This window comes from Dendrobates tinctorius, unplaced genomic scaffold (assembly GCF_039654945.1).
Source record: "Dendrobates tinctorius isolate UK_male_01 unplaced genomic scaffold, ASM3965494v1 ptg000059l, whole genome shotgun sequence".
NCBI classification, from domain to species: domain Eukaryota; kingdom Metazoa; phylum Chordata; class Amphibia; order Anura; family Dendrobatidae; genus Dendrobates; species Dendrobates tinctorius.
The window spans coordinates 24,793,887-24,819,499 of record NW_027361727.1 but is presented as its reverse complement, the minus strand read 5'-3'; the positions used below and the strand labels follow the sequence as shown (position 1 = coordinate 24,819,499).

Sequence of the window (25,613 nt, the reverse complement as noted above, 5' to 3'; positions counted from 1 at the left end):
TTGTTTCTTGGATTGAGCACCTGTTCCAAGTGGGTGTTTTTGGCGCTATAAGTGTGTGTGTAATTTAACCTCTAGGATTCAAGATTGAGGTCGAGGTGGTGCAGCGGTGCTAAGTTCTCTCTTTTCTTGTTTGGAATCCCATGTAAAGAAAGTTTAAAAAGTATTCAAAGTCATTTAAAAAAAGTTTAGAAATCCTCTAACAACGTGAAAGACTGAAGATTGATACTAACATCCCCATGTTCGGCCTGGGCCGCTTGGACTAAGATCTACATGCTATGTAACCACATACCCAACACTGCTACTATCAATGTCTGTTGCGGCCATGGCAGGGACAAGCAAACTGTTACGCCCAACGGTGGCGCATATGGATTTGTGGACCCACAGGGCTGGACCTGCCTAGGAAGGGGAATAGGTAAGCAGCTAGCTGGTGTTCACTGGAGCTCCAGATGGTGGAGACAGACTGGGCTGCAGGTAGCAACCAGGTACCACTCCTAGGCATGCGCCGATACTGCTGACCCCAGGTGTCCGGCATGCTGACACTAGTTACAACTGGGTCTCCATTCAAACTAGTAAGTTCTGACTCCTCTACAGAATGGTCACTGACACAGGTTTAGGCTTGTTTGAGACAAGCCGGTCTAGAATACTGAATCGCACATGGACCAGGGGACAACATGCAGCCACGAACCAGGGGATGAGGTTCGGGGACTGGTTTCTCCAGGACTAGGGGACTATGGATACAGGACTGGCCACACCGGGACCAGGGATACAGTTTCAGGACACTGGTCACAATGGGATCAGGGATACTCACAATACACCGCTAGTAAACCTTACGCACTAATGACTCTAAACGTTGCTTAGTGACTCCCCAGGGGGAGAGGGAGTCTTTTATACAGGATGATTCCCGGTAATTGACTTGGAGTCATCTTACCGGTGTACTAATCCTACTAAATTTCTCTCAGCTACCCGCTGAGAGCATTTGGTGTGTGCGTGCTGCCCCTTTAAGAACAGGGGAGCATGCGTACTAGGTACACTGCTAGGTCTGCGGTGCGCACACAGGAAGCAGGAACACGCCGGGGACTGTGCCGAGGTCTCAGGACGGTGAGTAAGCCGGCGTCCCTGCATGGAGGGAGAAGGGGACACCATGCAAGGGTGCCAGCAGCAGCGCTACAATGTCCAGTGACAGATTATCAAATAATTTTCTGATAATCCATCATGGATGGTGATAGGTACGAGCTGCTCATTATTTTAAAATGACTGTTCAGAATATGTGCACGAGAAGTAAAACTTCTCATGTACCCAAAGTTCTCGTGAGCAAAACCTCCCATTATGTGATTTTTATCCTGCATTTTTCATGAGGTTTCCCCTCTTCTGTCTCCATCTCTTAAGTTTCAGTTGTCTTGAGAGACACCAGTTATAATGTATCCCATACACAGAACGCACAGACAAGAAGGATTCTTTCTCTTCTTTCTCTCTGTAGCTCATGATCAGAAGCAGCGCAACAAGATGAACATTTAAAAGCAGTACTGAGCAGTGTGACTGTGCTTCCTTCTCTGTGTTCCGTTCACTAAGCTCATCTCCCTTTATAAACATTAATAGGCAGCTGAAATCTAAGAACTTAAGCAAGTGAATTGTCTCTCCTGTTTTTACAGAGATGAACTTTTTTTCAGAGTGAAAGAGTTTAGGAGGCAGGATAAGAAGTGACTCAGATGGGGAGAAGGAAGCCTATATCTAAGATAAGATATATTGCAGCATTTCTCCTACTTGCTTGTGCTATTAACCCCTTAATGACCTGGATTCTCTGCCGGACCCCTATGATATGGCATGTGTAGAGCCTGCAATGAGGCTGAGGTGCTACAGTACAGGTTTCACCTCTGAATACGTTTCCTAGGGAAAGTTCAGCAGAGGTAAACCATCACTTCATCCCTGTACATGTCAAATAGAAGAAAATGTTCAAATAATATGTATAAGCTACGTAATCATAGCCTCGTAGAGAAAAGAACTTAATAGAGCTGAACATAACACAATATGTATTCTGCCATGATCGGCTGGAAGAGCGGGTGATTCCTGCATCCCACCCACCATGTTATTGGCACCCACACTGTAATCACGCTCCAGAAATGAGCTTTCAATTTGACATTAAAGTTGGAAAGCTACAACAATGTAGTAATGAGCTCCACAGTCTGCGTACGAGACCCTGCAGACCTGTGACACCTCTTTGGATGGGACACAATAGAGCAAGGAATAAATGGTGATAAAGGTATAAGATAGTAAAATATAAATTATAAAATTATTCTAAACTATTTTAAAAATTCCTTTTGAAAAAAATTTTTTCCAAAACATTTCCTAGCATATATACCTTTATAACCAAAATAGGACCAAGATAATATAAATTGGATAGTCCCCTGACAAAGACAGCGTGCCAAAACGCGCGTAGGGGAGGACGCCATCCATGGACAGGGATCCTCAGCAATTTTTTTGTTTATTACTATTGTCTTTATTATTCATTGTTGGATCCCTAGTTCAGTCTTATATGCACCTTCATTTAACATACTTTATGGCACTTATTAACCTATGATGGTTTATTTTGCACTATTTTTGTATCAATGAGTTCAATGCACATATGCACTTTATATATTTTACATTATGCATTATGCATTTGTCATTTATTTAATGATCTTTGTGTGTATTTATTGAATATATTTCTCCTGGGTGTGCTGTGCATCCCTTTTTCTATAATTATTTGCATCATATTATTATATATAATATTATATATTATTATTATTATTATCATCATATAACATTTTGTTTTTAACCTGCATTTTTAACATTATATTAATAAAGTATCGATTATATTAATCCTGGATTTATGGTCTGTCCATGGGTTCTTTTCTCTTTGGATGGGAGCAGGAATGGATATAACATTGGTGCAATGCGTGCAGCTGCAAAGGGGCCAAAAAGGTAAGGGGGCACACTTTTACCTCCAAAGCAGACAAAATTGTGCGCAGCAAAGGACACATATCCATATGTTCAACCCTCAATGGGAGGTACTGTAATTTATACCTATAGTAACAGTTGCTGCTGGTGGTGGGCATTAGACAGAATCAGTTCGCTTCCCCCTCTGGCAGCTGGCAATATAATCCGTTCTTTCTTCCCTTGCAGAAGGCGTTTTCTCAGCTATATGGGCATTCCGGTGGAGAATCTCTGTTCCTTTCCTGACAAGTAGGCATAAAACTATTTCCATTGGCTTTTCTGAAGTGACTGAAACATGACATTGATATATCTGGCACGCTTTGCAACTCTGCATAAAAAGGGCCTAAAATAATAAATGTTGTGCACAACATTTGAACTTCTTTTTTTAGCTTATTCTAGAATTGTTAGTCTTAGAATATCTCTTCTATCCTTTCTTGCATTGCTTTTCTAAAATAAGATATGGTATATAGTTGCCTAAGAGCAGTGATGTAGTAGTGCAGCGCATAGGAGCAGTGATGTAGTAGTGCAGCGCATAGGTGATGCCAGTGATTCTCAATACTAGCACTAGAACATGTAGTGCAATACAGAATGTAGTACCTATAGAAACACTCAGAATATCTCTGCCTAATAAGAGGAATGATCGCCACATGTCCTAATTTAATGTATTAGCAATTGCTTTTTTCCCCTCTAGGACTGTGGGAGGGAGAATTTTATTTATTTTTTATTACGCTGGAAAGAAATAAATGAGTAATTTGTAGCATTTGTCCCATTTATTAATTTTCTTACTGTTAAAAATATCCAATGTTTCCATCTCAATGACACAATCTGTCGTCTTCATAAGCTTCACAGCACAGGGACTTGCAATGCTTTCCTATAGATGTCCTGCTGTGCACTAATGAGGGGCAAGCACCCTAAAACACGTGACTGGAAATGAGCAAATCGATTTGATGGTAACAGAATTTTTTGTTAAAATGTATGAATATCAAACCTTCTGTAATTTGATTCACGCGAATTGCCTAAAAGATGGCTAAAGATTGTATCAGCATGTAGTGCTAAGATATTAATGACCATCGGGAATCCATATTGATAGCCTGTCTTTAAAGACCCCTTTAAGATATTAAACAGTAATAGTTTAGTTTTGCATTTTCTGCAATTTTCCTAACACTTGGGGACTGTATAACTATCAATATTTAATGAGAGCGTTCATGTTTATATTACTCTCCCAATTACCACATAGTTCTTTCATCATTGTTTGGTTAGAACGGTGTATGTTTATATTCTTCAGTGGGAAAGTATATGTTTATAATTGTTGCATAGTTTTGCTATTAATGTTTGTTGAGAAATGTGTTTATAGAATGGGTGGAACATCCGGTAGAAGGAGAGTTTTTTTGGCATGTCATGTCCGGTGATGTGTTTGTCTGGTGTAGATTCACATCTGAAGAAGGCCACTCAGAAGAGAGGTACTATACTGGACAAATGGAATTTGTTAGAGTTTGTGTAACACTTGGTTACACAAGCATTTTTGTTCTTAAACAACACACAAGCTGGGGAAGACTGTAGCTAAGACAGAAGCCTGTTAACCTGTAGACTAGAGGGTGTGGGCGTACCCACCGAGGGGCAGGGGGTCAGCTGCCCCACCTAGAAGCAGGGGCACGCACCTATCATGATGAGGCCACCGACCGCCACCTGTCTGAGTAGGTAACAGTAACAGTTGCCTCAGGCAGCGGCGGAGGTAAGCAGAGGGAAGGGCGCCAGGGCGGCATGAGGCATCGGCAGAGCAGAGGGCACCCACAGCTGCACTGCAGATCAGCACGGCAGAGACTGGAGTCAGTGATGGCATCATCACTGAGTGCCCCAAGTCCTTTAGTGAGGTGCTGGCACACAAGCTGGGGAGACTGCTGGAGCTGCAAGGTGGATAGAAGATGAAGTAAAAAAATATATAAATACTTGTTAAATCAGGCAGTGACCTGATGGGAGATAATGTGGGAAGCTGTTGTACATAATGTGGGACTGGGAGCCCTCTAGGGGGGCTGTATATGAGATGGACTCCCATATCATATTAAGCCCCCATAAAGCTCCCATATCATACATAGCCCCCCATAGGGGTCCCAAATCATATACAGCCCCCCATAGGGCTCCAATAATGGGGCTGTATATGATATGGGAGCCCTATGGGGGGCTGTATATGATATGGGAGCCCTATATGGGCGGCATATGATATGGGAGCCCTATGGGGGCTGTATATGATATGAGAGCCCTATGGGGGCTGTAATTGATATGGGAGTCCTATAGGGGGGCTGTATATGATATGGGAGCCCTATGGGAGCTGTATATGATATAGGAGCCCTATAGCGAGGCTGCATATGATATGGGAGCCCTATGGGGGCTGTATATAATTAAGGAACACTATAGGGGGTTGCATATGATATGGGAGCCCTATGGGGGCTGTATAGGATATGGGAACCCTATGGAGGGGGCTGGAGTTTTATGGGTTGGGTGATATCTCTGCAGAATTAGATTTGTGGTATAATCTGTGGAAAAAGAAGGATTTAGCAGAAGACAAATTAAAGTACATTGAAGTGGCTGCACCTTTGGAGGAGGCTAATATTTTTTCCCTGCAACAAGGCACGCACTCTTCAACAAAAAAAAGGCTGATAACAGCTTCAAGCGCAACTGCCATAATACCTTGCAATTATCACATCACATGGAATAGCTCAGCCAATCACCAGGGTCTATCACAGCCAGTATAAAAGCCGAAAAAGGGAATACAGCAGCCACTGTAAAGTGATTTACGATAGTGACAGGACATCAGAGCTCACAGCTTAGCAATAAAGATAAGGAGATAAATTTTATGACTGAGCCCTAGCACTTACATGGGGATTAAAAAAACAGGGGAGACATTAAATTTGCACACCACAGGTTCCTTTATGGACTGGACAAATTCCTAGCTTGGTCCTGATTTGTCCCTGCCAGCAGCTGAGGTTGGCACCCTAAAATTATGCAATGGCGCTTCCACTCAACGTCGGCTGTCCAAGACTGTCCTTAACTGTACCCTCAACTAAACATAGAATGTAACCCAAACCTACAACAGAACGTAGCACAAAGAGAGAGAGTTAGACATGCGGTGCGTTGTGACACAAGACGCCGGCAACCAATCACTGCTGGCGTCACTGTCTTTGCCTTCGGACGTTTTGAACATGAAGATCTCTGACGTCCTCTTCATGTTCAAAACTTCCACCTGCTACATATTGGGATAGAATCTTGGAGATGGGAATACTCTTTTAAGTTAAAAAAAAAATTCCCCCCTTCATGGACAATTCCTTTAAGGTGTCTCATTTTGGCATTGTGTGGTGGGTTGAGCCTCCATGACACCCCACCTATCTGTGCATCTTACACAGCGACTGGTAGATACAGTGTAACCATCAGATATGACGCATAATTAATAACATATGGTGACGTAGGAGAACGTCTACCATGTGTACGGGCGATAAAAAATATGCAAAAGAAGTTATAAATTCCATCTGATTGAAATGTTTTACTAATGTGCATCGTGGGCATATATAGATCAAAGTATACAATGTGCGCGTCTCAGCAGTATGCAGCACCAGATTTATCGCAGAGCATCTCCCAACGGAGTTAATAATCCAGACTTCCCTCCTACACACATACATTATAAAAAACGTAATTGCCTTTCCAGGTGAAGGAGTCAAAAATTGCTTTCCTAGATTTACTGAACCACATATCCCAGGATGCCCAGAAATCAAGTTTACGTTAAAAAAAAAATGACTTTATCTATCAATATGCATTGAGATAGCAGAGAGGAGTCTGACATTGTTGCAAAGCCGAATTATGTTGTATGTGTTTTTTCCAACTCCTGCCGTCTTCAACTCAAAATCATTTCCTGAATCTGTCTTTACTCAGCCATAAATGTACTAGAATATTAGTGCACGCCCTCATCATCTCCCGCCATGACTACTGCAATATTTTGGCCTCCCTAACATTCTCTCACCTCTCCAGTCCATCCTTTACTCTGCTGCATGACAAATCCAGCTCTCTCCTCACTTCTCTTCTCTCCTCTAATCCCTTCATTGGCTCCCAGTTCCAGCTCAAACTGCTAACATCGTCCTCCAAAGCCGTCCATAATCTGTGTCCTCCGTATATCTCCAAACTAATCTCTTGTTACCTTCCAACTCGTAACCTCCGGTCCTCACTAGACCTCCTTCTCTCCTCCACACTCATTTGTCCCTCACCCAAACACCTCCTAGACTTCCCTCAAGTGTCCCTCTTCCTTTGTAATTCAGTGCCTCAACACAACTGAATATCTCCAACAATCGAAACTTTCAGACAGAACCTGAGAACTCATCTCTTCAGGAAAGCTTACCGCCTGCAATGACCCCGCTGGCACCTTCACACCACCGGAACTGCCACCTCCCTACCACCAGAGTGGTCATCTGATCACAATTGGAGCTGACACCTTCCCACCACCAAGGGAGCTGCACCTCCCCATCACCGGAGATGCCACTTCATCACCAAGGGAGCTGCCACCTTGCCACCATTGGAGATGCCACATACCCCTCACCAGAGATGCCAGCTCACCACCATCAGAGCTGCCACCTCCCCTCCACCAGAGCTGCCACCTCATCAACATCGGCGCTACCACCTCCCTACCACCGGTACTACCACTTACTCACCATCAGAACTGCCAGCTTCGAACCACCCGAGCTGCCACCTCACCACCACCAGAGCTGCCACCTTACCATCACTGGAGTTGCCACCTGTAACCACCACCAGAGCTGCCACCTCACCAACACTGGAGTTGCCACCTGTCACCACCACCAGAGCTGCCACCTCACCAACACTGGAGTTGCCACCTGTCATCACCACCAGAGCTGCCACCTCACCAACACTGGAGTTGCCACCTGTCACCACCACCAGAGCTGCCACCTCACCAACACTGGAGTTGCCACCTCACCAACACTGGAGTTGCCACCTGTCACCACCACCAGAGCTGCCACCTCACCAACACTGGAGTTGCCACCTCACCAACACTGGAGTTGCCACCTGTCACCACCACCAGAGCTGCCACCACACCAACACTGGAGTTGCCACCTGTCACCACCATCACCAGAGCTGCTACCTTAACATTCCCTTATTATCCTGTAGAATGTAAGCCCTCAAGGGCAGGGTCCTATGTCCTTGCCTATAATTGTAATTGTTCACTGTGATTTATATTTAATTTTGTTTATAATCCCTCTCTTGTTGAGCACTAAAGAATCAATGGTATTCTAAAAATCAATAGTAATAATAACACTATAACAAGTAAGATTACTGAATGCAAGAAGTCAATGCAAAAAAAGGAATAAGTAATGGATTTAGCTTTGCTACATCTGTGCATGCATGTGAACACATGCTTTTTTTATTATTATTTGCTAGTTGGTTACATTTTTGTGCAAATTGTCACATAATTACAATATTAGTAAATACAGAAATATAGACAAAACCTCTGCAGCTCCACCTGCTGGCCACAAATGATAGTGCACACAGTCTAAATCCAAAAACAGGTAAGTCTGGTCTATTTTGATTCACCCTAGTGCATCCATATTTCACTTGAATATTATATGTTGTTGTGTGTTTTTTAATACATTTTACGCTTATTAATAGGTTAAATTCATATGAACATTTTTCATGGTCTGAGTACAGACAGTGACGCATCGACTGCCTGCGGGTCTCCTGACCTGAACTTGAAAGTCTTAGAGGCATATATGAGACTGTAAGGTTTGAGTAAGGAAACTCACAGCCTGTCCGTGCAGCATGATCTGTCCTTAGACCGTGATACACAGACGTCTGAATTCGGCCTATAGGATAATGTTAAAAAGACTATAACATCTGCTTTCTTACATCTATTAAATACTTTCTGACTTTTTCACCACTCACTAGTCTTCCTGCAACTTATTAGTTGGTCTTCCTCTTCCTAAACTTTCCAATCCATCGTTAGTGCAGCAGCCTGGCTTATAGTTCTGTCCAACTCCTACAATGATGCCTCCACCCTGTGCCAGTCATTACACTGGTTGCCCATTCGCTACAGAAAACAACACAAACTTATCACATTGACCCCAAAAGTTCTCCACAGTGCTGTATGGTCTGACATCTCTGGGCACAGGCACTCCTCCATGATGCATTTCCTTCCTCACCTCTGTCTACCACCCTACAAATGCTCTCTATAGTTCTGCACCACACTACATCTCCTCCTCACCTCTGTCCACCACCCTACAAATGCTCTCTATAGTTCCACATCACACTACATCTCCTCCTCACCTCCATCTACCACCCTACAAAAATGCTCTCTATAGTTCGCATCACACTACATCTCCTCCTCACCTCCATCTACCACCCTACAAATGCTCTCTATGGTTCCACATCACACTACATCTCCTCCTCACCTCCGTCTACCACCCTACAAATGCTCTCTATAGTTCCACATCACACTACATCTCCTCCTCACCTCCATCTACCACCCTACAAAAATGCTCTCTATAGTTCGCATCACACTACATCTCCTCCTCACCTCCATCTACCACCCTACAAATGCTCTCTATGTTTCCACATCACACTACATCTCCTCCTCACCTCTGTCTACCACCCTACAAATGCTCTCTATAGTTCTGAATCACACTACATCTCCTCCTCACCTCTGTCTACCACCCTACAAATGCTCTCTATAGTTCCACATCACACTACATCTCCTCCTCACCTCCATCTACCACCCTACAAATGCTCTCTATAGTTCCACATCACACTACATCTCCTCCTCACCTCTGTCCACCACCCTACAAATGCTCTCTATAGTTCCACATCACACTACATCTCCTCCTCACCTCCATCTACCACCCTACAAATGCTCTCTATAGTTCGCATCACACTACATCTCCTCCTCACCTCCATCTACCACCCTACAAATGCTCTCTATGGTTCCACATCACACTACATCTCCTCCTCACCTCCGTCTACCACCCTACAAATGCTCTCTATGGTTCCACATCACACTACATCTCCTCCTCACCTCTGTCTACCACCCTACAAATGCTCTCTATAGTTCTGAATCACACTACATCTCCTCCTCACCTCTGTCTACCACCCTACAAATGCTCTCTATAGTTCCACATCACACTACATCTCCTCCTCACCTCCGTCTACCACCCTACAAATGCTCTCTATAGTTCCACATCACACTACATCTCCTCCTCACCTCCATCTACCACCCTACAAATGCTCTCTATAGTTCGCATCACACTACATCTCCTCCTCACCTCCATCTACCACCCTACAAATGCTCTCTATGGTTCCACATCACACTACATCCCCTTCTCACCTCCGTCTACCACCCTACAAATGCTCTCTATGGTTCCACATCACACTACATCTCCTCCTCACCTCTGTCTACCACCCTACAAATGCTCTCTATAGTTCTGAATCACACTACATCTCCTCCTCACCTCTGTCTACCACCCTACAAATCCTCTCTATAGTTCCACATCACACTACATCTCCTCCTCACCTCCATCTACCACCCTACAAATGCTCTCTATAGTTCCACATCACACTACATCTCCTCCACACCTCTGTCTACCACCCTACAAATGCTCTCTATAGTTCTGAATCACACTACATCTCCTCCTCACCTCTGTCTACCACCCTACAAATCCTCTCTATAGTTCCACATCACACTACATCTCCTCCTCACCTCCGTCTACCACCCTACAAATGCTCTCTATAGTTCCACATCACACTACATCTCCCCCTCACCTCCATCTACCACCCTACAAATCCTCTCTATAGTTCCACATCACACTACATCTCACCTCCACCGCCTTACAAATGCTCTCTATGGTTCCGCATCACACTACATCTCCTCCTCACCTCCGTCTACCACCCTACAAAAGCTCTATATGGTTCTGCATCACCCTGCATCTCCTTCTCACCTCCGTCTACCACCCTACAAATGCTCTCTATGGTTCTGCATCACACTACATCTCCTCCTCACCTCCGTCTACCACCCTACAAAAGCTCTCTATGGTTCCACATGACACTACATCTCCTCCTCACCTCCGTCTTCCACCCTACAAAAGCTCTCTATGGTTCCGCATCACACTACATCTCCTCACCTCCGTCTACCACCCTACAAATGCTCTCTATGGTTCCACATCACACTACATCTCCTCCTCACCTCCGTCTACCACCCTACAAATGCACTCTATGGTTCCGCATCACACTACATCTCCTCACCTCCGTCTACCACCCTACAAATGCTCTCTATGGTTCCACACCACACTACATTTCCTCCTCACCTCCATCTACCACCCTACAAATGCTCTCTAAAGTTCCACATCACACTACAACTCCTCCTCACCTCCGTCTACCACCCTACAAATGCTCTCTATGGTTCCACATCACACTACATCTCCTCCTCACCTCCGTCTACCACCCTACAAATGCTCTCTATGGTTCCACATCACATTACATCCCCTTCTCACCTCCGTCTACCACCCTACAAATGCTCTCTATGGTTCCACATCACACTACATCTCCTCCTCACCTCTGTCTACCACCCTACAAATGCTCTCTATAGTTCCACATCACACTACATCTCCTCCTCACCTCCGTCTACCACCCTACAAATGCTCTCTATGGTTCCACATCACATTACATCCCCTTCTCACCTCCGTCTACCACCCTACAAATGCTCTCTATAGTTCCACATCACACTACATCTCCTCCTCACCTCTGTCTACCACCCTACAAATGCTCTCTATAGTTCCACATCACACTACATCTCCTCCTCACCTCCGTCTACCACCCTACAAATGCTCTCTATAGTTCCACATCACACTACATCTCCTCCTCACCTCCATCTACCACCCTACAAATGCTCTCTATAGTTCGCATCACACTACATCTCCTCCTCACCTCCATCTACCACCCTACAAATGCTCTCTATGGTTCCACATCACACTACATCCCCTTCTCACCTCCGTCTACCACCCTACAAATGCTCTCTATGGTTCCACATCACACTACATCTCCTCCTCACCTCTGTCTACCACCCTACAAATGCTCTCTATAGTTCCACATCACACTACATCTCCTCCTCACCTCCGTCTACCACCCTACAAATGCTCTCTATAGTTCCACATCACACTACATCTCCTCCTCACCTCCATCTACCACCCTACAAATGCTCTCTATAGTTCGCATCACACTACATCTCCTCCTCACCTCCATCTACCACCCTACAAATGCTCTCTATGGTTCCACATCACACTACATCCCCTTCTCACCTCCGTCTACCACCCTACAAATGCTCTCTATGGTTCCACATCACACTACATCTCCTCCTCACCTCTGTCTACCACCCTACAAATGCTCTCTATAGTTCTGAATCACACTACATCTCCTCCTCACCTCTGTCTACCACCCTACAAATGCTCTCTATAGTTCCACATCACACTACATCTCCTCCTCACCTCCATCTACCACCCTACAAATGCTCTCTATAGTTCCACATCACACTACATCTCCTCCTCACCTCTGTCTACCACCCTACAAATGCTCTCTATGGTTCCACATCACACTACATCTCCTCCTCACCTCTGTCTACCACCCTACAAATGCTCTCTATAGTTCTGAATCACACTACATCTCCTCCTCACCTCTGTCTACCACCCTACAAATCCTCTCTATAGTTCCACATCACACTACATCTCCTCCTCACCTCCATCTACCACCCTACAAATGCTCTCTATGGTTCCACATCACACTACATCTCCTCCTCACCTCTGTCTACCACCCTACAAATGCTCTCTATAGTTCTGAATCACACTACATCTCCTCCTCACCTCTGTCTACCACCCTACAAATCCTCTCTATAGTTCCACATCACACTACATCTCCTCCTCACCTCCGTCTACCACCCTACAAATGCTCTCTATAGTTCCACATCACACTACATCTCCTCCTCACCTCCATCTACCACCCTACAAATCCTCTCTATAGTTCCACATCACACTACATCTCACCTCCACCGCCTTACAAATGCTCTCTATGGTTCCGCATCACACTACATCTCCTCCTCACCTCCGTCTACCACCCTACAAAAGCTCTATATGGTTCTGCATCACCCTGCATCTCCTTCTCACCTCCGTCTACCACCCTACAAATGCTCTCTATGGTTCTGCATCACACTACATCTCCTCCTCACCTCCGTCTACCACCCTACAAAAGCTCTCTATGGTTCCACATGACACTACATCTCCTCCTCACCTCCGTCTTCCACCCTACAAAAGCTCTCTATGGTTCCGCATCACACTATATCTCCTCACCTCCGTCTACCACCCTACAAATGCTTTCTATGGTTCCACATCACACTACATCTCCTCCTCACCTCTGTCTACCACCCTACAAATGCTCTCTATAGTTCCACATCACACTACATCTCACCTCCACCGCCTTACAAATGCTCTCTATGGTTCCGCATCACACTACATCTCCTCCTCACCTCCGTCTACCACCCTACAAAAGCTCTATATGGTTCTGCATCACCCTGCATCTCCTTCTCACCTCCGTCTACCACCCTACAAATGCTCTCTATGGTTCTGCATCACACTACATCTCCTCCTCACCTCCGTCTACCACCCTACAAAAGCTCTCTATGGTTCCACATGACACTACATCTCCTCCTCACCTCCGTCTTCCACCCTACAAAAGCTCTCTATGGTTCCGCATCACACTACATCTCCTCACCTCCGTCTACCACCCTACAAATGCTCTCTATGGTTCCGCATCACACTACATCTCCTCACCTCCGTCTACCACCCTACAAATGCTCTCTATGGTTCCACATCACACTACATCTCCTCCTCACCTCCGTCTACCACCCTACAAATGCACTCTATGGTTCCGCATCACACTACATCTCCTCACCTCCGTCTACCACCCTACAATTGCTCTCTATGGTTCCACACCACACTACATTTCCTCCTCACCTCCATCTACCACCCTACAAATGCTCTCTAAAGTTCCACATCACACTACAACTCCTCCTCACCTCCGTCTACCACCCTACAAATGCTCTCTATGGTTCCACATCACACTACATCTCCTCCTCACCTCCGTCTACCACCCTACAAATGCTCTCTATGGTTCCACATCACACTACATCTCCTCCGCACCTCCATCTACCACCCTACTAATGCTCTCTATAGTTCCACATCACACTACATCTCCTCCTCACCTCCATCTACCACCCTACAAATGCTCTCTATGGTTTCCACATCACACTACATCTCCTCCTCACCTCTGTCTACCACCCTACAAATGCTCTCTATAGTTCTGAATCACACTACATCTCCTCCTCACCTCTGTCTACCACCCTACAAATCCTCTCTATAGTTCCACATCACACTACATCTCCTCCTCACCTCCATCTACCACCCTACAAATGCTCTCTATAGTTCCACATCACACTACATCTCCTCCTCACCTCTGTCTACCACCCTACAAATGCTCTCTATAGTTCCACATGACACTACATCTCCTCCTCACCTCCATCTACCACCCTACAAATGCTCTCTATGGTTCCACATCACACTACATCTCCTCCTCACCTCTGTCTACCACCCTACAAATGCTCTCTATAGTTCTGAATCACACTACATCTCCTCCTCACCTCCATCTACCACCCTACAAATGCTCTCTATGGTTCCACATCACACTACATCTCCTCCTCACCTCTGTCTACCACCCTACAAATGCTCTCTATAGTTCTGAATCACACTACATCTCCTCCTCACCTCTGTCTACCACCCTACAAATCCTCTCTATAGTTCCACATCACACTACATCTCCTCCTCACCTCTGTCTACCACCCTACAAATGCTCTCTATAGTTCTGAATCACACTACATCTCCTCCTCACCTCTGTCTACCACCCTACAAATCCTCTCTATAGTTCCACATCACACTACATCTCCTCCTCACCTCCATCTACCACCCGACAAATGCTCTCTATGGTTCCACATCACACTACATCTCCTCCTCACCTCCGTCTACCACCCTACAAATGCTCTCTATAGTTCCACATCACACTACATCTCCTCCTCACCTCCATCTACCACCCTACAAATGCTTTCTATGGTTCCACATCACACTACATCTCCTCCTCACCTCTGTCCACCACCCTACAAATGCTCTCTATAGTTCCACATCACACTACATCTCACCTCCACCGCCTTACAAATGCTCTCTATGGTTCCGCATCACACTACATCTCCTCCTCACCTCCGTCTACCACCCTACAAAAGCTCTATATGGTTCTGCATCACCCTGCATCTCCTTCTCACCTCCGTCTACCACCCTACAAATGCTCTCTATGGTTCTGCATCACACTACATCTCCTCCTCACCTCCGTCTACCACCCTACAAAAGCTCTCTATGGTTCCACATGACACTACATCTCCTCCTCACCTCCGTCTTCCACCCTACAAAAGCTCTCTATGGTTCCGCATCACATTACATCTCCTCACCTCCGTCTACCACCCTACAAATGCTCTCTATGGTTCCGCATCACACTACATCTCCTCCTCACCTCCGTCTGCCACCCTACAAATGCTCTCTATGGTTCCACACCACACTACATTTCCTCCTCACCTCCATCTACCACCCTACAAATGCTCTCTAAAGTTCCACATCACACTACAACTCCTCCTCACCACCGTCTACCACCCTACAAATGCTCTCTATGGTTCCACATCACACTACATCTCCTCCGCACCTCCATCTACCACCCTACTAATGCTCTCTATAGTTCCATATCACACTACATCTCCTCCTCACCTCCATCTACCACCCTACAAATGCTCTCTATGGTTTCCACATCACACTACATCTCCTCCGCACCTCCATCTACCACCCTACTAATGCTCTCTATAGTTCCACATCACACTACATCTCCTCCTCACCTCCATCTACCACCCTACAAATGCTCTCTATGGTTTCCACATCACACTAGATCTCCTCCGCACCTCCATCTACCACCCTACTAATGCTCTCTATAGTTCCACATCACACTACATCTCCTCCTCACCTCCATCTACCACCCTACAAATGCTCTCTATGGTTTGCACATCACACTACATCTCCTCCTCACCTCTGTCTCCCGCTCTACCTTTCCTTTTTATTCTGCTAATGATTTTAGACTAACATCATCCATATTCCGACCGTCGCATTTCCATCACCAAGACTTTTCTTGTGCTGCACTAGTTTTCTCGAATGTGCCACCCCAGAAAATCAGGTTCAATCTCTCTGTCAACAGTTTGAATCGTATCCTAAAATCACACCTCTGGGATGTGTTGCATGAACATGCATTGCATAAATTACTAATCTAACATTTTTTAGTTCTCCTATACTACACTTCCGGAAGAATCAGACCTTTTTCATCATCTGTTCTCTCTCTTCATGTGCTCGATCACACTTTGTATCTGCACATAACACACTGGTGACTGGTTCATCCAGTTTTATATAAATATACCCTTATTTATTATACATGCCAAACACTTTTGACCTAGTCACAAAATGATCTAAGGATAGTCCATTAATCAGTGGGGTTCTGACTCTGACTCTCAGCCATCCCGCAGATTAGCTATGTGAAATTGTAATATGCAGTCACTTAAATACCGTTCTTCTATTAATCCTGACATTACAAGGGCTAAAAAAGTGTCCAAGTGTATTCGGTCTCTGCCCAACCAGCCAGACTGACATTTGCAGCTTGTACTGAGCAGTGTGAGATTTCAGCAGCAGCAGGGAGGAGGGACCCTGAGGAGCTGGTTCACTAGGAATCCTAATAGTGGAATAACTTATGGTAAGTTGTTTCGAAGGCTCATTTGAACAATAAAATGGACAAACTCTTTAAGTAAAATTGTTATAATTGTAACCATTGGCTAATTAAAGAGTATAGAAGTCTAGAGCGGCACCGGCCGGCACGGCTCTGCTCGTTATACCATGTACAGCTTCATACATTAACTTAGCTTAATCAGACCCAACATGCAGTAATGCGTCTCGTTCAGACACATTAGCTGGATATAGTTTCCCAGGAAACAGTTTCGTACTTTGCAATCCTAAAATACGAGCGAAAAAAAAAATAAAAAATGTAATTTCAGTTTAGTGTCAGAGGACTATGTGAAGTTTTATGTGTGAAATTCATCATTTCAATTGTAAACCCGGCTTTGACTTTAATCAGCGGTCTAAATTTAGTCGGTTCAATCATATGAAATAATGAGGCATGCATAGGAAGCCGACGGAGAACGGGATGTGAACAACACCGGCTGGATGTGGTGCGGGGATCGGGCTAACGGCTGCACAAATTGATAATAAAACCAGTTATAAATTCATGGTTTTTTTTGTTTTTTTTTTATTGCCGATATAAAGGGGCATTTAGACAAAACAGATGTTGACTGTAAAATAAAAAAAGAGCAGAAACAGACAGATGCTTTTTTGATTTTTATTTTTTTTCTACTTTAATATTGTTTGTTATGCATTGAGTTTTTATATAAAGGAGGAAATTTCAGAAAAAAAAGTTCAATCTAACGGCATTAGTTTTTTGGCGGCCACAGAGGATCGGCCACATTTATTGGGGCGTCTTCCAAAACTGTGTAATAAACTACAGATATTTTTTTTTCTCTTTGACCCCAGAATGTTTTATATGTTAAAAGGGATTATTTGTCAACATTTTATACAACACAAGCTACATATTCTATTAAATAGATCTCTTAGACCTAATGAGTCTAGTGTACTTACTCTGAGAATTCCTGTAGAAATGGCTATATAATTCTAGTTCATTAGGAGAAATGTATGAGTCTCTATCTAATGAATACGAGAGGCCAAGTGTACTCAGTCAAAGCCAAAACGATGGCTGCAGCTTATACTGAGCAGCAAGAGGTTTTGGAAGATGCAGGTAGGAGGGTCACTGAGGAGGTGTCAATAAGGTTATGATAGTGAAGATTCAGAAGCAGGGGACAGTGAGGAGCTATCAATCAATATGTGTAGGTAGAAAGTCAGTAGCAGGAAGAAAGGACACTGAGGAGCTACCAATCAGACTATGTAAGTGGATAGTCAGCAGCAGGAAGGAAGACAGTGAGGAGCTACCAATCAGACTATGTAGGTGGAGATTCAGAAGGAGAGTGTCATGATCCCAGTGCAGGTTTTTGAGCTGCGCGGCAGGGGTTAATGTCTGGAGCTCAGTGCAGGTTTTGACCTGCACACCTGCGGTTAATGATTGTGGCCTTTTTTTGGTTCTGGGAGAGCTTCTTAAACCCCTGGGAATCCAATCCCTGCCAGTTATACTTTCGCCCTTGGCATAGAGTGGTGACCCCTGAGTGTGTTTGTGCTGTGTTCTTGTTTATCTGATTCTCTGTGTATGACTCGGCCTGTTCTCTGGATACTGCTTGTTGGATTCTGCTTGGTACCTTCTATGTATGTTTGGTTTTGACCCCTGCTTGGTCCCGACTATCCTTTCTGTCTCATCCCTGGTACTTTACTGTTATTTCTGTGTATGACCTCCGTTTTGCCTGACTGAGTATTTCTGTATAGTGTCCTGCCATCTCTGGAAGCAGAACGCTAAGCTCCGCCCCTTGCAGTCACATGACCGGAGGTCCTTCACTGCTTGCTAAACTTCAGCGTACTCAGGTCCTGTTTGTACTTTCCGGCCATACCTGACCCCGGGCCCCCCATAGTGCGGGTGAGTCCCTGCTCAGCGGAGGCTGCACGCCGACGCTGACAGGACCCTGACAGAGAGAGGAGGGATACTGAGGAGCAACCAATCAGACTATGTAGGTGGAGATTCAGAAGGAGAGAGGAGGGATACTGAGAAGCAACCAATCAGACTATGTAGGGAGAGATTCAGAAGAAGAGAGGAGAGACAGTGAGGAGCAAACAATCATACTATGTAGGTGGAGATTCAGAAGAAGAGAGGAGAGGCATTGAGGAGCAACCAATCAGACTATGTAGGTGGAGGTTAAGATGCAGGGATGAGGGACGGTGAGGAGCTACCGATCAGAATATGTAGGGGAGATTCAGAAGCAGGGATAAGGGACAGTGAGTGAGGAGTTACCAATCAGACTATGTTGGTGGAAATTCAGAAGGAGAGAGGAGGGACACTGAGGAGCTACCAATCAGACTATGTAGGGGGAGATTCAGAAGGAGAGAGGAGGGACACTGAGGGGCTACCAATCAGAATTGAGGGACCAATCACTGAGGGACCAATCAGACTATGTAGGGGAGATTTAGAAGGAGAGAGGAGGGACACTGAGGGGCTACCAATCAGAATATCTAGGTGGGGATTCAGAAGGAGAGAGGAGGAACACTGAGGAGCTATTAATCAGACTATGTAGATGGAGATTCAGAAGCAGGGATGAGGGACACTGAGGAGCCACCAATCATGGTATGTAGGCGGAGCTTGAGAATCAGGGGATAATGAACACTAAGGTGCTACCAAGCAGACTATGTAGGTGGAGATTCAGCAGCAGCAGGGAGAAGGGACAATCAATTAGGCTAGGAGTTATGCAACCACCCTGACAAGAATTTTCACAGTAAGTACAATAACATCATCAGGTACAAAATATTGCTTTCATAATATATGCAGTTTGTATTGTGAAATATTGTGACAGATACACTTTAAGGTCTCATTTCCAAAGCCATGCTTTTTTTTTTTTATTTTTTCCTTGACGTTTGAGGGGCTTTTTGGCAGGCAATAAAAAACAGAAACTGCACCAATAATTTTCTGTATTTTTTCTGTATTTTTGGTATACTTTGGATTGTTAAGAACATGTTCGACTAAATAAATATAACATTTTTATTTGACATGTTTGCACTTCTGCGCAAAAAAAACAAAACAATGGTATCAATGTTTTTATTTCATGAGGTTTTTTTCTAATGGATGCAATCATGAAATGTAATGGATGGATGAATAGACAATACATAATAGATGATAGATAGATAATAGGTAGATAATAAGATTTACTAGAATTTCCATTTTTTTTAGGAGGAACCACTGATGGAATAGTTAAACAAAGTTAATTGTTTATTTGTAAAACAAGGAATCCGGATTGTTGCGTGGACAGTAAAAATAACCAACTAGATGATGGGAGAAGCTCTGCTCAATGCAATAAGGGCCGAGAGTGAATGAGTATTGAGTAGCGGGTGCAGCTGTTTAGTCTACATCAGCAATGCTTAAGGAATATCTATAACCAGCTCCCGCGTGCAATAGGCAGCACCAGCTGTGCCGTCGCAAGTGATTTTCCCTTTTACTCTCCAATTGGGAATCTTCGAGAACAAATATCAGCCACAGGGAACCATCCTATCACTCTGAGATCTGATTGCAAAGCTGGTAGACGATTCTTAATTACCTCATAGCTATCTGCCTTGCTGCAGCGAATGGATACAGCTGAAGATATGGCAGAAGCAAGAGGAAGAGCACCGCAAAAAACACAAGACTAATGATTCTCATCATCGTCATCCAAGATTTATCCATAATGGGCCCGATCCCATCAGACTGTCTGGGTACGGGCGATTTATCTACTGTAGATGTAGAATAAATACAGATGACAGCATGCCAAGAAAACCACAAAATGTGCAGCAAGTCAACGAAGGAGATGGTGATTTTGCTAAAATATAAATGATAAAAAAACTGTGGTGTCAGGATAGATACCCACGATACATGGAAAGCCCCTCAGGCACATAAACCGTATTCACTATTTCATTCCCGATCATTTGATTTTAAGTTTACTGTAACATTACACAGAATAGAAAACTCACATAATATTCTAAGTAGGACTAAAAAAAAAATGTTTGGAGGATCATGCCACTTATATTTTGTTCTGTCACTTGCTTACTATACCTATGACAATCCATATTATCTGTGTCATTTTCTTAATTTATCGGGCATTGTCTTATTATTCCTACATCACTTTCTTATTTTTAACACTTCCTTATCATTCTTCTGCTACTTGTTTATTGTTTGTATTGCATTTCCTTGTGATATCTTTTCACTTGCTTTTCTTTCTCAAGGTACTTGATTAGTATCTTCCTGACACTGCAATATCCCTAAGTCACTTGCTTATTATCTTCCACCTGATGAAGACGGATTCTCCATCGAAACGCGTTGTGGTTTAACCCCATCTCTTGTCTGAGTCTCTTTCCTGCGCTCCTAAGACCGTTTCCATTTTCTCACTTGCTTATTATCTGTCTTACTATTATCTCAGTTATACTGTATACGTATTCATGCATACTTTGCTCATTATCACTGTGTCACTTGCTTATTATCCTTGTGCCATTTGCCTCTTATCCCCGAGGCACTTGTTTATTATCTCGGTTTAACTTGTCCATTATTCCTGAGCTGCTTACACATTTTACCAGAGTTGCTTGCTTATTGTCTGTTTCACTCACTTATCAGCCCTGTGTGGATTGATTATTACCCGACTTTAACCTGCTTATACTTAAAAAGACGCTTGCATATTTTCCAGTGCAACATGCTTATCTCGGTTTCACCTGCTTATCAGCAATGTGTTATTTAATATCTATCCCTGTACAATTTGCTTATAATACCAATGATTAGGGATGAGCAGTAGGGATTAGCGGGCCTGTGGAAGTTAGGTTTATGGTACAGACCCAAAGTTTAGTCCAAAGTTTGGTTCGGGTACCGGAACTGTACACGAACATGAGCCAGAACCCAAATCCTATTGGAACTTTTGAGCTGGAAAATTCTCTGGAATGGATTTCCCCCAGAACTCCAAACATTGCAACTGTCTTCCGGGAGAAATCTGTTTGGAGTTTAGCATCGGACACTAACTGTCAGGAACCAACCCCAAACTTTTTGTTTGGGTTCGCTCATCTCTAATGAGTGGACTCATGGAAGTTCAGATTCTGGTACCTTCTCAAACTTAATTCTAAAGTTCAGTTCGGGTGCCAGAACTGTACCAGAACTTGAACTAGAACCCAAACCCCATTGAAAATAATGGGGACCTGAACTTTTGAGCTGGAAATAAATGTATCTCTCTCTTTCTGTTTGTCCCAAACTCCGACCATTGCAATGGACTTTAGGGAAAAGTCTGTGCTTGCACTATAACTGTGTGCTCGCACTATAACTGTCTGGTATGAACCCCGAACTTTTAAGTTCAGGTACGCTCATCTCTAACTATGACACATGCATATGTTACATTTTTCACTTGCTTATTATCCCTTTGTCACTTGCTTACTATTGAGTTCTGATAATTTAATAATAATTTAAATGATAGTTTAATAATGTAATGTTCTGTGATACTCTATATGTTTATTGCTGCTGGTTTCTACACATGTTTAGTATATATGCCCATTAATGAGCAAACATTCTAAAAGCGATGTATCCATATTTTCCACCTCTCTCTTGTTTGTATCAGAATACACAGCACTCATGATATATGTGATTGGTTGTGCCAGAGGATCACATGACTGTAGCAATGCCAAGCCATGAGTAATCAACTTCTACTATTTTATTACTGTGTTTCACTGTAGACAAATGGAGCCCGAGGACACAAATCAAATGAATGTTCTGCCTCTAGTCTGCCATTTACTTCTTCTAAAAATGTTAGGTTGCCATTGAGGTCAGGACGACAAGGGCAGATGTCTGATCCAGCACAGAAAACAACACAATTACAATTTTGAATGAGGACGGTGGTTTAAAATTAACCCTTTCTTTTCTTTAGTGACAAAATTTACTAAGATTTCCTGGGAACAATCTTCAAACCCAATTCCAAAAAAGGCTGGGATGCTGTATAAAATGTAAAAAAAAAAAAAAGGTTGCAATGATTTGGTGATCTCTTATAGTCATACTTTATAACCAACAAAACCATCATGTTAAAATGGAAAAAAATGGACAACAGATACAATCCCAAAGGGACGGAATTTCCTCACCTATAGAGTATATACTCTCATACTATACCTCCAATTTCAGCAATATGAAATATAAAAAAATGCAAGGTATGCTCCATCAGATGGCATATTTTGTGTAACACCACTGTCTGCATCTCTGCATGGCTTCTGATCCCCCATCATGCAGAGACAACAACGTACTCACCACTGCAGGCCATACAGTGAATCTTCTGCTTGCTGTGTCCTCTGCTTGCTGTGCATACTTCCTGGGTGCAAGCTTAGGGCGGCCTCAGCTGCACTCCCTGAGCCTTAAAGAAACATTCCTAATGTGTCACCAGCCTATTGCTAAGAGGCACTGTGTACTTAAAGCACCTCCACCTGTTGGGAGGTGCCTGAGCAACATGCTTATGAGTTGCCAAGTCCTTGCCTGTTCCTACCACCCTGGGGGCTGAATACCCAGGCCTGAACCCTGAATCTTTACCTGTATCTGATCTTACCAGCTTCTGCCAACCTGGGGGCTGAATACCCAGGCCTGAACCTTCAATCTATACTTGTGTCTTTCATTGTCTGAATTAGGACCTATTCCTGAACCTGTTTGTATCTAACCCTGGATCTTTCCCTAAAACTTGCAGTGTCTGAACCTGTACCTTTCCCTAAAACCTGCAATATCTGAACCGATACCTTTTCCTGAAACCTGCAGTGTTTGAACCTGTTCCTATCTCTGAAACCTACAGTGACTGAACGGGTGCCTATCTCTAATCTGTTGTCACTGTGTAACATTAGTTTTAGTGAGTACACTAGCTACTTCACTATAAGTACTCTGTGTGAACTTGTTCCTGTCTAGCTTGACTGTTCCTATCCTTCTATGCATCCTGTGAGAACCTGACCCTGTCTACTCATTGTGAACAGAGTACTGTCTTGCCTGTGCACATCTGCAGTTCCCTGTCTGTCCGCACTTGGGGTCTAATACCACCTTAGAGTGACCCAGTTCTTCCTGAAGCCGTTCCTGTCTGTCCTGTCTGAACTGGGCCCGACACCTACCTGTTCGTATAGCAGTCACATCTGCCAGCGCCTTCATATCTCATTGAGGACTCAGCTGCAGTGTGACCGAGGTCAGTCTTAGTGTAGCACTTGGTCACGCATCCCTGGGCTCTCCTCGGATCGCAGCTCCGTCAGTTGCCATGCATCCGGGGTCAGTCTCTGGGAGACATTTATCATGCCCCTCCAGGATCTCCTAGTTCCACAGCACAGTGGTACCATGATCCATGCTTGTGAGAAGCATTCTGAGTCAGAGCATAACATTTTAGAGCTATTTTACCCCAAATTATTACTTACTAAGGAAAAAGGTTGCATCTTTATGTAGCAGAACATGATCAGAAGGTGAACGGTGGACATTTTTCGATTTCATTTGAAAAAAATTTTACTCACAAATTGAAGGCAGCGACACATCTCAAAGTCAGACAGGGTTAAGGAAAGGCTGGAAAAGTAATTGGTACTAATGAAAAACAGCTGGAGGGTCAATTTTCATCTAAGTCTGTGCATAAAGCATGTGCTAGAGAGGCAGAGTCTCTCTGAAACAAAGATGTTCAGAGGTCAACAATCTGAACAACTGCGTCTGACTTTGGCCTTCTGATCTGTTCTATGTTCTGTTGTAAATAAAAAATTTTATGTCAAGGAACAGCACCCCGCTGCCTCCAATTGTCAGGACAATACTCAATTGACCAACAATTGATTGATGAGGCGATGGCCGCTTTTACTACTAGATCAATTATTGGGAAACTCACAGAGACCATATAGTAAATACACCACCAATTCCAATGCATGAAATATACTGTGAGTAAATATATGTATCTCCGGTATGGTCGACGCCAGCTCCACAATAACACAAGAAAAACTACTTGCTGTCACCACCAATTGCTTTACAAGCCAATTGAATACCTGTTACAGATAGCATATGGCTTTGGGTGATGCGGTTTTTAGAACAAAAGGAACAAAGCTATTCAATTTTATATATTTAATCAAAAAATTAGGCAGTGTTTATAAAAAAAAATATACAGAATATTTTACAAAGGGGACAAAACAATACAGAATATGCAATTACATAAAGTAAAAAGGAATAACAAAAGAAAATTAGTAAACCCGAATCATGGAAATGGCACAGATTTATGGAGTGAAGAACTCCAGTGAAATGTAGATCAATCCTACACAGCAATGTATCTTCCTGGCATTGAACAAGGATTATAATTTGAATTGTCTTTTTATTAACACAAGTTACGCCCACACACCTCCAATCTGGTAACTCATAACAGGGCTGGACTTCAGAGAACTATAAGATGTGTCTTAGAAAACTATGAGGTTCCGAACTTTTACAATATATTCACACCTGAAGGTCCCAGGTGGTAGATATTACCATCCTCGTTCTTATCATGATTTTATCTGTTCATAAATATGAGACATAGATAGATGACAATAGCTATGTCAACTCATATCCAGTTGGAAGAACCCCAGCCATCACCCAGCGATATAAAACCATGCTTTGCGTTCGCCACCACGTCATCACATTTCCAAAAAACATGACTTTCCTATCTATTATATCAACGCAGTTCATAAAACCTCACTTCATAATTTCTATAAGGTACACAAATGATTTTACTTTTTTTTTTTTTTTTTAGCTGGAGCTCTTATCTCTAC

General features: G+C 43.7%; 1 protein-coding gene across 8 annotated transcripts in view; it reads right to left on the bottom strand.

Annotated features, from left to right (window-relative positions):
• Positions 1-25,613, bottom strand: part of LRRC4C (leucine rich repeat containing 4C) — a 1,128,588-nt gene that overhangs the window by 77,560 nt on the left and 1,025,415 nt on the right. The gene's annotated exons all lie outside the window — the stretch shown is intronic.